The sequence below is a fragment of the Argiope bruennichi genome, chromosome X2 (assembly GCF_947563725.1).
Source record: "Argiope bruennichi chromosome X2, qqArgBrue1.1, whole genome shotgun sequence".
NCBI lineage: Eukaryota > Metazoa > Arthropoda > Arachnida > Araneae > Araneidae > Argiope > Argiope bruennichi.
The window spans coordinates 86,228,994-86,245,804 of NC_079163.1; the positions used below are offsets into that span (position 1 = coordinate 86,228,994).

The 16,811-nt window shown below is 30.3% G+C and overlaps 1 protein-coding gene across 5 annotated transcripts in view; it reads right to left on the reverse strand.

Annotated features, from left to right (window-relative positions):
* The window catches only part of LOC129960205 (rho guanine nucleotide exchange factor 17-like), a 259,387-nt gene that overhangs the window by 156,836 nt on the left and 85,740 nt on the right, over positions 1-16,811 (reverse strand). The window lies entirely within an intron of this gene.

Here is a 16,811-nt window from a genome sequence, read left to right on the forward strand (position 1 = left end):
TAAGTCAACTGTTAATTGATAATAAATCAAAGAAACAGAATTTCAAGCATACTTCATTTATTTAAAATACAAGGCCCAGTCGGGTCATTTTCCAGTGGAAGAATGTAATGTCATTCGGTAAAGAGAGAGAAAAAAAATCATGGTCAGATATTTACAACTTTTTCTCGAAAAAGAGAGCGATAGCTAAAATGTTAGATATTCCAAGTAGCATGATCAATTCGACAACATTATTACAATATTCGTGTATTGTACAGCATTGATGCAATAGAAAATTACCATAAAAAATATTGTAAAATGCCTGATATTTATCTAATTTAAGTAGATTTTAGTGATTTATTGTTTATACTTTAATTTTAGAGCTCATTCTTATTTATATTTATCGTTGGGAAAGGTTTGGGGCGATGTATATTAGATAAAAAAAAATAAAGGATTCGGCTCTTTTTCCACTGAATTTAATTTGTTATCTATTCTTTGTTTTGAATTCTGTATAGTCTGTTTGATCATGACATCGTTGTACACAAATTTTTTCACTTTTGGCAGCAATTCCATTGCCATTGTACGATGCGAGATATTTGTCGTATATATTATAGTACTTATCCTTACTTGAGATTTGCAATGCCAGAAAAACAATCTAGTGAAGTAAAATACATTGTTTAAAAACGATCTTGCTAATGGTTAAGAGAAATGAACTTAATACACTTATTTGATATAGATTAATAAGATATATTAAAAAAAATAGAATAATTTTCTGAATTTTGTTTAAGATACAGGGGTGGAAAAATCTGAAACAAAAGGGTGTGCCAAAATTTATTATATCGCATAGAAGTCATATCCTGCAGTTTAAGAAGCTTTAAACTAGATGTTTTGAAATTTACTAAAGGTCGGGTCCGGGCTAAGACCTATTCTTTTGAGATGGGGAGTGCACGCGCATGGTGTGCACTAAATTCGCCTGATAGATTCGCTGTCCTTTCACTGGTGTAGTGGAAGTTTATTTGAAGAGGGTGGTGCATAGGTGTCGTCCTCGTAATCTGCCCACGGAAAAAACTGTTTCCAAAACAACCCTCGTATAAATACAAAACTTGCATTAATGTAAGCAAGCAAAATTACCACTGAAATTATAACAAACAAAAGAGAATGGCAGACTCAGCTTGAGATGATTCATTACAAAGATCTAATTAAAAATTCCATATTTGATAAAAAAAAAATTTGAAAATTAATAAATTCTTAGCAATTTTGTGAACAATACACCCGTATAAATGTTAAAGAAAACCTTTTATTGAACACTATCATTTTCGCATTTATGAATGTTTACTTACTGCTCCTTCCTTAATCTGGTTACTATTGAAAGATAACTTCACTTATATAGCGAAGAAACTTTCCACTATTGAGATCTTTTAGAAAGACTTTAGATTTAAACTGTTTGGACCCACTTCTGTTAATTCACTTTGACATTTCTATTAGGGTTTAAGTATTTGTGGTGATTGGCGAAAGAATGGATCCATTGTTTTACAGTATTTTCCTTTCAGGAACTTGAATCAGAACTTTTATTTTTCTTTGTTTCTTGAATTTTTTTTTTTTTTTTTTTTTTTTTGCTTAACAAAGCCATTTTGGGTATGTGGCCTTGTTAGAAACTGCAGTTGTTTCGAATACTTTTAACATCACAAGTTTAATTTCATGGTGTTAAAAATGAATCGAAAAGATTTAGCTTCAAATGAACTAAATACTGACATTTTTTGAAGTGATACACATTAATTTATTTATTCGAATTGCACTTAACTATGACAAGAAAAGAATGAATTTCATATTAAGGCCACATCCAAATCTTAAGCTTCAAATTATTTGTTTGCTCTTAAAAAAATATCTATTTAGGAAGTGCACATTTTTTCGATGTTCGAGTATTTTCAGAGACTATTTTCACATTCACTGACACACCACATCTTTAATAATAAGTAAATATTCAATTTGAATTCTAACAATGGTATCCCATTTTCAAACTACTCAAGAAATACTGGGAATAAAATTCCATGTAAGTGTCACTATTTCAAATCTTCGTTAAAAAATAATAAGTAGGAAATGAAACTAACAATTCAAAAACTTACAATCACAAATATTAATTGAAATCAGATAATAAATTGAATTCAAAATGTTTTTTCGTCTACAAATTGAGCAAGAAAAGTACGAGTACATGCTGAAATTTAATCAAAAACTAAAAATCTATATTCTGTAGAAATTATAGAATGAAGTAAATTCATCTGCTAATTTATTATTATAAGTTAAAAAGGTAATTTTAAAAATCTCTAGATTAAAGGTAATATTTGTTACATTTGTCCCGAAATCCTAGATTTTTCCCCGGTTTTTAAATCAAACCAATTTTTAAATCAAAAGAAATAGTTCACTGCATTGAGTATGAATACTTTATATCCAACATGAAAAGTATGACAAAAAAATATGCAATCATTTTGATATTTTTAAATTTTGGTTCAAAAACAAAGCCGTTGATATTTACAAACACAGAGCATATCATAAACCTTAGTGCTTTAAAATTTTAATGAACCTATTAATGAATTGCTTTTAATTTAGACAGTAAAATAATCTAACGTAGCAAAAAATGATACTTCGATATTTATTTTAAGAGTATTTCTTTCAAAAAATTGTTTACTGACCTCAGTTATTTGTATAAATCTTCTTTCATTTGATTCCCTAATGTAAAAGCTTGCAGTGAGCTCTTTTTCATAAAAACGGCTTTAAAATAAAATCACGTTTATAATAATAAGTTTATAAGGATAAGTTTATAATAATAAGTTTATAAGGAATAAGTTTATTAAGGACAATAAACTTATTTAAATATAGGCTAATGAAAATAGGTTTAAAATATTTGAAATATTCGTCTTCAATTTAGATAGGCATGGCTTATTAAAATTCCAACAATATGCGTATGCACCTATTTCGTTAGTTTTGTTTCTTGAGTTCAATCATTTTTTTTGTTTTTGTTTCTTGAGTTCAATCATTTTTTTAACGAAGCTATTTATTTTAAAAAATAAACTTAATACGTTTTACCGATAGATCAGGATAATGATTCAGAATTAGTTTTACTGATAGATCAGGATAATGTTTCAGAATTAGTTTTACTGATAGATCAGAATAATGTTTCAGAATTAGTTTTACTGATAGATCAGGATAATGTTTCAGAATTAGTTTTACTGATAGATCAGGATAATGTTTCAGAATTAGTTTTACTGATAGATCAGGATATGAGATGTCTGGATAAATTTGACCCGGAATTACATTAAATGCTGCGTTAAAGTAGGCTGTTCCATTGTTGTCAATTAATAAAAAGTGACAGCAGATGAAATCTGCACTAAAACTGCTCAAATACTGGAAAACTTTTTCTTGTTTGATCAATATTTTGCAATATCAGAGAAATTCTGAAGTAAGAAAATTTGTTCATTTGATCTGATCTTACGTAAAAATTTCGGACATCAGTAGTGCAAAAAATGTCAGCATCATCGAAGTTCGAATTAAATAATTTAAATTTATGCTAAATCAGCTGTATTGGGAAGTAAATTCGAAGGCAGCAGGTGCATTAATCCCGGCTTTTTAGCATACAGCCATTTGATGGTTCCGATCAGTTTCCATTTTGTTTTAATTGAAACATAATAAAAACGGTCCATTCTGATTCAGGATTCACAGTTTCATAAAGTATCCGATAACGTTAAACAATTTAAATCCCGAAAATACTAAAGTTTAAACTTAATATTCATTCAGAAATAAATATTTCTGGAAAAGTCTGATTCACTTTTATTTCTTCTAGAATTTTGAAATTATTGTACAGCATTCACAATGACGTGAATTGTTATACACACAACAACCTCTGATACTCGCGTATGTAACACGCGCCAATTAAGATATTTGATATATTAGACCTTTACCAATTTAAGATTAGATTTCTTTTACATTCAAGATGAATGATTGGACTGCCATTTTTTCTAGTGCTACTTTGATGCATTATCTTTTCAGAGATGAAAATAGATTATGCATTCATCACATAGCGTAATTTGAACTTTACGGCATTCTGTCAATAGGGAAAGAAAAAAAAAATATGTAGAAATGTAGGCGTTGCACTTCTGTCCGATCCAAAGGTGAATCAAATTCAAAGCTTTTAAAGTACTTTACAGAATAGAAGCGGATAAAAATATTTTCGAGGATATTTTTCACAAGAAGCTTTGTTTGTTGCTTGGGCTTTTCCTGCTTCTTTTCCGTAAGCAAAGGTTAAATGAGTGGGTGGTTTTTTGGGTCGAATCCTTTAGCCACCCGTTGAGCTGCTCAGGGATTTTGCAAAAGATATATCTAATCAACTGACAGATAGCGACCGTAAGGTCACTCAGGTAATTAGAATGTCATTCAAAACCATTGAAAAGATTCAGTCCTACAATTACAGAGTCACTCCAGAAGAGCGGTGCCCGATTTTGAACTGTTAAATGCTTCTCGATCAAGAAAATAAATTTAATTCCATTTCCCAGCCTTTAAATTAAACAGAAATATGGTTCCGGTTTTTTAAAATGACATAAAGTAACTGTACGAATAAAAGTTGAAAGTAAAATGTTTACAAGCTTTTTCAAAAACATAAACAGCATAACTGGACAAGAACACATCATTCTGTTAAATTAATAATATCAGTTACTAATTACGTTATTCATTGAACATTTTTAACTAAGAAATGAACTTCAAAATATCATTAGGAGTATTTCTCAAAAAGTATGCCTAAATTTTACTTTGGTTCTTCACAATAATCTTAATGAAATAAATGCAAATATGTCGATACAACTGATAAGGTATTCAAACACCAATATTAAATTTCAATGCAATTAAATGCTTAAAACACCTATTTCCATTTGCATTACGATTTTCCCTATATTTTTTTTTTATTTCTACACCCAACGTTATTGTCTTTTATAGATAATATTGTCTCGCACCTTTAAAATTTCTATATCATTTATAACTAAATCAAAGCCTGAGTAATATAGGACAAAAATAGTTTGAAAAGGTAAAAATTATTAAATTTTTAAATTAAAAAAAATTAAAGAGGGAACAAAAACATAAACTGTAACTTAAGCTTCAAAATTAAACTAAGAAATTTTTTTGTTCAAATGCAATGTTGATCAAATAATTATAAAATCTTAAATTAATTTTAAATTCACAGATACATGCACCATCGTAGTAATTATAATTCAAGGGAAATTAAAATATGCCGATTGAATCATCATCCATTTTGCTTTACAAATACTCAAGCTGGCATGGGTTATAGCAAAATAATAATAATGCCGCATAAACCAGAATAACTAGCAATCGCCGTGGCTCAGTCGGCGAAGTATCTCATTTAAGATTGGTTGGTCCGCAGTTCGAATTCCAACCACTGTGTTTTATCCAAAGGCTGGAATTCTTTTATTTAGATTGTTATCTATTGTTTACCTAAGAATTTGAAGGTTCTAGGTCTTTTTTAAATATTCAAATTGGATTGTTCTCGAACATTCCATATGTGTATAAAAACTGAGCCCCATTAGTGATGGGTAAGTTTTCAGTCTTGTGCGGTTGCGAGTTGCTTCGTTCTAACAAATCTAATTGTTCGTTTAAACTAACAACATAGTTCTTTACATTTTGCGACACTATCCTTAAAAAAGAGGAAAAATAGGGATCATAAATTTGCCAAATATTTAGAATATGAGCAAACGAATGTTTTAAATTTTTCCAAAAATTAGAATTAAAAGAAAATGGAACAATTCTAAATATAAACACAGTTAATTGTCATCTTAGAATAATTAATTTATGGTCGCTATGCATAATAATTACAAATTGTATGAGGTATAAAGTATATTAAATAATATATTTTGCTATTAAAAATCCCCAAAACGAATTTAATTAAAGCAATGTAAACTTGGTATTCCGAACCTTCGCCAAAATGGCAATTTATTTCGCAAGTAAAAAATTTATGCATCACCTTTTAATTGAAAATACTTCTAATGTAGTCAGAGGAGCCACCCTTTTATTAAAGCTAGTGAAGAAAGCGCCAAGCAGACAAGAAGTTCAGGTCGGAAGGAAGATCACACAAAAGAAAGGCCTGTTTTGCATGTTCTCACTTTCACTATCCAACCCACCTTCTGCCAGGTGGACCCGGAATTCGTCCCTTTTGTGTAGATCCTCACCGCTTCCTTTCGTGAGCACCTGCCTAAATATGCTGCCGAGATCAGAGATGTGAGACTTTTTTGCGAAAAATCCCACTGAGGTTCTGGTGCATTAAAAAAATGAATGCGAAATTATAATTTTTCTAATCATTAATCAAGGAAATAAAATAAAGCTAATTTCAACAAATAAATAATAAAATAAATAAATCCATATAATTTTTTATAGAAATAATTTCGAATAGGATTTTATACCAACTGCCAATTCAAAAAAAGAGTCTAGTTTAGTTATATTAAAGTCCTGCTTTAAAGCAACACTACGGCTATTGTGGGATGGACCTCGTGATTTTTTACATGAACGGTCAGATGATGAGGACGGCACCTGAACTAACATCCCCTCTCCAAACTTCCGAACCGCACCTGCGGGGGGACGTTTGGCCCCGACGGATTTAACGTGCACCAGACCCACTTACACGACGGTTCTTTCGTGGAATCGGGTCTCGAACTGGAAACCCCCCGGTTCCGAAGCCGAGATCTTATTACTAGACCACCGCGGCCACGAAAAGGAGAGAGAGAAATTATAATCGTGCTTTTCAGATAGTATTGTAAATGAAGCAGCGACATAACTAAATAGTTTGTATCCCCGAGATATGTTAATAAGGCAGCCCTCAAAAAATTAAATAAACAATATCACTAATTATAAAATCATTTAATCTTCTCAGAAGTAGTTTATACTTTTTTATTAGAAACACTCAAGCATTCATTTCAGTAAATTATGTGTAAAAGTGTTACTTCTTCAAAATACAATGTACGGGTAAAAAAATGTCCATTTGACAGTATAACTGGATTATGCAACATCTTTTCTTCCAAGAAATTCTTCTAGAATGATTTTATTAATTTTACTTTTCGGCACTAGTCGTGAAAGTAGAAATTGCTAAAAATAATGTCAAAGTAATACACATGTCAGAAAAGCGTAAGAATTTTTTTATTATCAGAAAGCGTGCCGCTCGAGGACTATAATTTAATCTTTTGCTATTCGGCGGGGCACTAATTTAATTAATACATTTTTTTAAAATTTTTTTTGTTAGTTCTGGAGGGTAAGACGATGGCATTAGCTAAACAATGATAAAACTTTGTTTAGCTAATTTTCTAGCTTTGTTAGCTAAAAACCTAACAACTGGGCCCCTAAAATTTTTCTATTCATATCTTATAGTTACAGCACTAAATTGAAATTTAGAAACAATTCCTTTAATTTTATGAAGGTAGACTGAAATCAAATGTCATCATTTACAAATTCTTGTAAGCTACGAAATTTTACCGATCCGAGGAGGATTACTAAGGATTATATGCTATCCTGCCCTTTTATAAGCCACTGAAGTGATTTTTTTATTTTATTTTTTACTTATATAAAGGCTGATCGAAATCAAATACTTATACGTTCAAAATATTTTCTTTCCTATAATAATAGAACCATATGTAAATAACCCCTTCAAAAGCTGTAAGGTAATTTAATCCAACTGAATTCCTACGATAACTTATAGTATAATACTATAAGAATGCATCCCTTACCATTTAATATACTCCTATTATTTAAATACTTGAAGAAAAAAAAAGAGTTGCATATGGAGGCAGCATGAACCAAGAACATATTCTCTAATTAAGTATGCTCGCCATTAATGACTAAATTTAGACTATTGCCTTTGTTAAATGTTACAGCTATCATTCATTGCGAGGACAATCGTGATTTACGTTAAAGCTTTAACTAAATCATGCTTATTTATCTTAACTTAATCAAATATTTCAGTCTCATCACACTTGGATTGAATAATTTAACCCAGCAGAAACATTTTTTAAATATAGTTGTAAAACTCCATTTCAAATTATAATAAGAAAATGCCACCGTCATCATTTTTTCACGAAAATCAATCAGTAAAAAAAAAGGGGGGGGGGGTAAAGAGATAGATAAGTAACAATTTTCAATTTGTCTCGCATTCGTTCAAACTTCTCCCTACAGTACAAGGGTCAGTAGTTCTTCGAAATACATAAGGATTTATCTCCCTATCTTAAATCCAATTCGGATTTTACAGCTCAGGAGAGGAAGACTAATTCTTTTTTGCAGAGAGAAAACAATATCCTGCACCTCTATCATTCATCATCAGTAAAGCAGCCCTCCAGCGCCCTTTAAGATTCTTAACGACCTTTGGCTCCAGCTCAGAAAAAGAGCCAGAAAGAAAACGCCCACTGATATGATGATTGCGGGGCACTTGATTAAAACATTAACAAATTGTGCAAATTGTCCACATGAGATAAAATTTCACCTCCAACAAATCCGATTCCGCCAAAATGACAAAAATTTGAAATTAAATGGGATGAATTGAATTTATATATTGATCAATGTTGATACTTGCCTAATTATGGTGTTTGACTTACATATTGATTAAATATATCTTGTAAGAATCAAAGTCTAAGGTAAAAATACTTATAAATTAAACACTAAATATTATTTATGTTTATGTTATAAACAATATTTTTATACTTACATAAAATATTATATTTATCATTTGATGAAAGAGTATTTTGATCAATCATTTAATAATACAGTCCGGATAGTTTAGTTTCGGATTATTTTAATCCTCACAAAAGTTTTTGAGACACAGTCACGACATTTTATTTAAAAGCATATAAGAAATATCAACGTTATCAATTTTTGGGCCGAACATATAAAAATCAATTGGCGATAGAAAGCGAAGCAATCATTCTTAATTATTTGAATATTATCTGACGGCCAGATTCTTCCAATGGAATTTCTGCAACTGGCATGATAAGAATGTGAAATTAGTTGGGATAGATTGAATTTATGAACTGGGAAATGCAATTAACGGTCGTCGAATTAATTAAATATTTCTACGCATATTCGGCGCTTTAAAGGTCAATAAAATTACTAAGGCACTAAACAAATGAGTGGTCAGCAACCAGGTTGTGATGATCGAAAACACCATATACGAAAAAATAAGACAGATAATAGCAATTAAAAAGGTGTGTGAATATATTAACTCATAATGTATACAAGAAATGAGAATCCCAGCAAAAATTTTTTTCTACCCGAAGTAAATGTAAATACAGCGTACGATTTGTATAAAAAACAGAGCAAGGGAAAAAACTAATCATTTTTCTAAAACTGGCGTGGAATCTTTAATAATGAGGACAACTTACATTTCCATAGTACAATGAAAGATACTTGTTGTAAATAAAATGCTTAAAGCATAACAATTAAAGCGTGCGAAAATGAGGAGATAATTCAACAATTAAATAATAAAAAATAATTCCACCTTAAAAAGTAGAACAAGCACGACAAGCGAGAAATGAGGATGCAATGACATCGCGTCAAGATGATTCTGTCTATATCGTGACGTTTGAGAAATCTCTTCCTTTACCAGTACTGACTACAAGTGCCAGATGCACACTTATAATTTGGAATATCATAAACGTGGATCAGGTGTTGAGTTTACGTATCATTGAGATAAGATCATTACTTCTCAAAGGTTACAAGAGACTGATACCTGCATTAGTAAACATCTTAAATAAAAAATATCACTTTTAAAGCGCATTGTAAAGTACAGTGAAGAATGCATGAGTCAAAATCGTAACTTGAAGTTTATTTAATGAAGTTCATAAAGAATTATTTAATGAAGTTCATAAAGAAAAAAAAAAGAGTGCGGAAAACAATGATCATCAATTTATAGAAGAGTAACCACTCTATAGGGCACTAGTTCTAGTTTACTCTTGGTTTAAATTCCTGAAGACTGATACAATATGCAGGAAGAGAAAAAAAAAATCGTGTCAACTAAAACGACACGTGAAGGTTTCAAATTTGTTGATAACTTGGTATGAAGTATCACATGCAGAAGGAAAATAATAATGACTCCATTAAATAGTTGTTGATCTAGTGGACTAGGATTTTGAAAATTTGTTCTTATATTCTTCTGTTTAAAGAGAGTGAGAATGATGATTGGCCATTTTCTGTATTTAATCTACGACCAGCAAGGATTGATAGACCTCCATTTGTATGGAATCTTCATTAAAATTTCTTATCCACGAGAAAGGTAGCAGAACATAACGGATCATCCAGAATACATTCCACAGTGAATTCTCTCTCTTCCCCCCCCCTTTCTCTTCGAAAATTTTTTAATGCTGAAAAGCATCATCTGAAGATTTTGTCCCACTGGAATTAGTGGATACAGAATGAAAAGAAAATGCATATTTGTCCATATTTTGATTTTTGTCCATATGTAATAATAAGTTACTTATTTTTAATAAGAATTTAATTAGGGTTCTCAGATCCTTTTTATATCCGTTCTATTCACAAATACAATCATGAAAGTTATATACAGAGGTATAAATTACTTTCTTTAGAAATAAAATAATAACCACTATACCAATTCATTTCAGTTTAAGCCTCTATATTTAATTTGGATCTAAATGAAACCCCTAATTTCAAAAATAAATGAAACCCCTAATTAAATAACAATATTTATTTATTACCGTTGCGTTATATTCATTTCTGGAAAACGAGATTTACATCACTAACTTGGATCTATCCAGTTCTTTAGTGGAATTGTCTTTGATCTTACACAGGTTTTCTGTATAACTTTCTAATAACATAATTTTTACTTATGCATTATGTTCATGGCTTTTGATAAATATTTTTATTATTTATTTATGTCTTTCCGGTATCGCAAATTTCAGAATAATTTTAATTTTGAAAAACTAAACCCATTTGTAAAAGGCACTCTTCTTTCTTTTTTGGATGCAAATTTCTATGCAAAGGATATATTTTAGCTTGATTTTTTTTTTCTAAATTTGTCAGGGGCGACTCAGTTTTTTTTTCTGTTTTTTTGTTCTGTATCGCATAAAATTGCTGAAATGGGACAAATTACCTAAAGAATAATAGCTGACGTCAACTTTTACACGGAACTGGCCATAAAGAGATGACAGTAACAGTGCTAAAAAAGCCATAGAAATGAAATTTGTGGAAACATTCCAATTCATGAAAGCCACGATATTTCACACTTGTCGTAAGAGGGTAACTTCAGCCGAAAATGGCTGGGCCTCTACATACCTTTAGAGAGAAACGGACGGAGTTGAACGCACTAGGCCGGACCATTCAAGAACCAAGCTAGAATAAATATGTTGAGGGCGTGGGTTGAAAACGTTGCGGAATAAAAGCTCTATTGTGGCCGCTGTAACAAGCCCCCAGTGTTAACTCCGAGGAGAAAAGTGATACACTTTGAAAAAGCAACTAGGTTTGGCGAGGAAGCTCCCGTTTTGGAGAAAAAAAACTTTCGATATCAGATAAAGGGAAAAAAAAAAAAAAATCGGGCGGAAACAATGATACAAATATTTATGAGATGCATTGTAAGGAATCATGCGACGGTCAAAGTAATGTGGTGTAAAATATTAATTTTATGATGGAAAGTAATGTTGGCAAGGAAAATCTATGGTCCGAAAGGTCCGAATGTTTAGTATAAATTGAAAAAGTAGGCGATAAATTCAGGTAACATTTTCATCATTTTATGATAGTTAAAGGATTACTTGTAGGTTCATTAGCCTTAGTGTTGCTCCAAAACTGAAGTTAAATGTAAGAAATAAATCATTCCACCATGAATCCCAAAATGGTGAACACAAAGCAATTTCGGGCGGAAATTTAACAGATTAACAATTAATTAATTATTAATTTAACATTTCGGACACATTTAACAAGTTCACTCCGAAAAGCATTTTGTATTTAAACAATTAAATCTCTAAAAACACTTAGGCAACTAAATGATAAGAGGTTCAATGAGGAGAAATAATTCTAAAATAAATTGCTTTAATACACAAAAAACGATAATGCATTTTTTATAATTTTAAGCCAATGAATAATTATAAGTCAATAAATAAACAATTGTAAAATAAATTCAGTGCACAGAAAAAACACGCAGAATTGAAATACTTAAAAAAAAAATAAGGAAATCCGCTATCAACGGAAAAAATAGCCTTATACTTCAATTGTGTCATAAATGTGCATATAAATTTATATATAGTATCCATTTGAAGTTTCACAGATCTACGTATTTTAGTTACTGATTAAAATTACCTAATGTTTAAATTCCTTTGCAATATGCATTAAAATTTACATGTATGATTTGGGTAAAAGGAACATGATCATGGTAATTTTGGTTATAAGAATACAGTAAGAGCAAAATTTTCTATATATACATAACATTTCAGAAAATGATTTTCATAAAATAGCATCGATATCAGTTTTCAGTATGAAGTTGGTCATAATAATTTAAAATTGCCTATCCAACTCAGCTAATATTTACCTCAATATCTACATCATTATTGAATTTGCATACATGACAATTTTTTGTAAATTATCATGTATGCAATTATTAATTATCAAATGCCTTTTTTGGGTGATAAAAAAATCGGAATGGACACACAAAATGGGTAAGATAAGAGTTATGACTATTAAGAAGTGTGCTAATAAATTTATAGCAGAGTTACAATTATATGTTTAATGAATTATTTTCTATTGTAATGATATTTTTGAATTTTCCTCAGAAGGATTAGGGAAAATTCTTTAGTCTCTGTTCAATCTTCTTGTCTCGGGCAGCATAAAATTTTCGTTTTAGTTATTTCATCCATCCAAAGTGACGGATGACGCTAATATATATATATATTCCAGGAAAATTTGTGCTATTTGTAAGCGTTGCATATAAATACAATAGGAAACAGCCTTCAACATTCTATTGATAAAGAAGAAATTCGTCCAATCTTGATAGATAAGAAACCATGTTGTATAGTATCACAAAGTTCCGTTATTTAAAACCGTAACGAAATTACATGAACCTCGAAGCGCAACTGAGGAGCGAATAAATACAAATAAAACGTTTCCTGTTTTTCTTATCAAGGAATCTATAAAATTGCAACTGAAGATTTTGTGACTCTGCCAGGGATTGATTTTATCTATAGTTTAATCTTTGTGCCTCAATTACCCCATAAGGGTGGATGGCGTCAATATTACGTAACTTCTTTGCAAAAGTGCTTGGATACGCATGTGTTGCATACATTTAACAATTAAATTTAATTCAAGATTTTTCACAAAAAAAATATGAAAAAAAAAATCACGATCTTTGCATGTTAAGACTCATTATTTGAAAAACGATAAATTTTATTTGATTCTCGAAAGGCGGTAGTGGTAGTAATAAGATGAAACAAAATGTTCCTTTTCTTTTCTGTGATTAATTAAATTTACACATAAATTGCAGAAGTATTCGCACTGATGTAGATAAATCATTGTTAAAAAAAGTTAATATTTTATTTCTTCTATTTTCATGTTGTTGTTCAATCTTTTTACTCTTTAGAATGGCAGACACTTCAACACTCAACATGAAAATTAGATTTAAATAAGAAGAATGAGAATAGCAAAATTGATTTATTTAGAACAACTTATATGCGAGTCGGACGTATGGAAATTCATTTATCATTCCCGTGCTACTTTTATCTTTCAGGAAAACAAGGAATTTATTCATTGCATCTCGTGGAAATGCTCATAAAAAAACTTCGAAAAATTTGAAAGTTTTTGATTCCTTTGTTCAGCCAGCATTCTACAATGAACAAAGCATTTCACAGATAACTCTACAGCCTTCAGGAGAAAAAAAGGAAAGTTCTTTAAAAGATAAAGTGAGCCCATTCAGAACTCCATTTCTTACGCATTTATGAGAAAAATTCATACGATGTCATTGTGAAAAGTGGTTTTGTGGCAGTTAGTTTGTTATTTTATTAACGTTTTCTGCACAATTTCCCCTTTCAACAAGCCGTTTATCGAAAGAAATGGCAATTATATGACTGTGGTAGAGTTTAAAAGATGTATTTATTGACTTGAAAGATATTTTCGAACAGCTGTTGAGCTATATAACATGTATTTTTAAATTTTATGGTCTCGTGTTATTATGTCGGTTTCATTATGTTAAAAGGAAGGTGAAATGGAGTTTCATTCGAGACCGTTCTTTTTCATTTCATCATAATAAAACCCGAAAAATTCATGTTGGCAGAGCTTTCGTCTAACTAAAGTATCAGGTAACTAAAATGACAAGATTTCTGAACTTAAATCCGGATTGCTGACTGTGTATGGGGAAAAAGAGGGAATGGCCCAAATAAATTTGAATAAATAAAAAAAAATATATAAACTTTAAGTAATTGCCAATTCGAAAATATAGAAACAATAAATAGCTAAAATATTTTCAAAAAAGCGACAAGAGATTAAAAAAAAAAAACATCTTTCAAAAACATCATTATCAAAAACAAATAGCATCTTTCTATTTTCCATGATAAGATTGATTCTTCTACATTCATATCGAAAATAACAAAACAACTGATAAAGTATCAAAAAATTCCAGCGCTATATACCTTTAAAAATTCCCCTACTTCAGTGAACTTGAACAGCATTTGCTCCTGGAATTTATCTACTTCAGTAGGTGTATGAGGAGCTTAAGTACCCTTGTCCATACAGGGCCTCCAGCATAAGAAAGCTAGTGTAAGCAGGGGGCAAACTGTCTCCACCCAAACGGGGGCCCCCAATGGAAAATCTGGAGGGATAATCCCTCTCTTCAAGAACAGCAAAGATTTTTTTTTCTTTTTTTCCCTACCTATCCTGAAAACTGTGCCCCACCGAAGCTATACAGTTACGAAGGTACTTAAACTTATTCTGAAAATTTATCTAGGCCCGCTCCTTTGAAAAATATTTCACCATATTGTTTTAATGAGAACGATAGATTACAACGGAAGAAATGTCTAAAAGAGAATTTATTACGATTTTCTTTGAAATACTCAAGAAGTACTTTGGTGGGAAATAGGCATCCATTGCAATTTGAAAGTAGTTTGAGATTCCAAGAGGATAGTTGCATATGAAAATAATAAAAAATAAAAAAAGGCGGCAATATTGCCAAATAAAATGGAAAATTATTTAGTACAGTTATTTGTTACAGTTTTAACAGTCTATAATAAATAATTAAAATTCAAGAAAATGCAAATTAACAAGCAAAAATATTAAATATTAATTTCGAACAATTTAACGAACCTGACTTTTTTTAAAGATTATGGTCTGCATGATACATACTTCTGAATTAGCAAAATTATTCTAAAAAATGAATACCGATAGAATTATTTTTGACAGCAAATTACTTTTCGTAGTTATAGTGGTGATTGTTCTTTAAGTAGCTTAGATAAGGTATTCTTTTACAAAACATCAGAAATATTAGTCATTACTTTTCAGATTAAAATGATAAATGTTAAATAATTGAAAAGCTGCTTATTTTAAGCCTTAAAATTACTTCTGAACAGTTTGCGTGCACATGATTGAAAGAAATTACTACTTTTTTCTCAGTCAGGAACTGGAACCGACAAATGATGAATGAACTCGTAACTGATGAGGTAATCATGGATTAAAGGAGCATTTACAGTAACTATCTAATAGTAACAAATCATTTTCTTTGTTCTGGAGGCTATAATATAGCAAATCTGACACCCAAGTTGATTAACAGCGAATTAATCTCCAAAAAAACTACATTTACACTTCCAGAATTGAGAAAGTGCAGAGCGAAGAGAAAAAAATAATCTTAAAGACACCTGATAGGAACACACAGCATGTTTCATTTATAGAGTCACCGCCAAAAAAGATATCTTTCTCACTTTTTGATCCTCCGTAGCTTCTAGAAAACAGTTCTTTTTCACGTTGTTTAATGTTCGATTAATTTTGAATTTAACTTCTTGAAATTTTTAAATCGCAGGACGATTCAAAAGTTCAGAATAACTTTAAATAAATATTTTTGCGCCAAAAAATATCCTGTAGTTTAACTTAATATGCAACTAATAAATTCTAATTGTGCAAAAAAAAAAAAAAAAAAAAAACCTTGATTTTATATTTTATTTTTATATTGATGTATATGTGAATTATTCATTTTTAAAATTACCATGAATTCTGAATTGTCATGCATTTTGTCTAATATATATTGACTATTTCATTATGTCACACAGCATCTACTTGCTGCATATTTGAGATCAATCAGATCAAAACTTGAAAGGAAAAAATATCATTATAGGTCAGAACTATATCATTTTGCAGTTTAAATATTTTAAAATTTATATCTCACACTTCAAGGTTATTAGTGTTTAAAATTCCGAGCGACTACCAATAAAATTTCTCTTAATCTCCTTTAGTACCATTTTATACTCCAGGAAATAAGAGAAATTTATTATGTTTTTATGCTAAACCTACGCAGCATAATATGGGGCTTAACTATTGCCATATTAATATAGTGCACAGTAATTTCTATTCAATTATTGTTAAGATGACATATGTAACTTCACAAATTTATCTAAATTCCATGAACAAAAAACAAAAGTCGCACAAAGAATAACTGATTAAGCATCTGAATAGCACAAGAATGCCACTCTATACAAGATTAAAGACGCCATTTAAGTAAAACGACAACGTCAACTTAAAATAAGTTTAAGCCCTTTCGAAAGGAGTCATTTTAATAAATAACAGAAACGGACAAGCCGAACTAAATCCATTTTCATCCATTATGA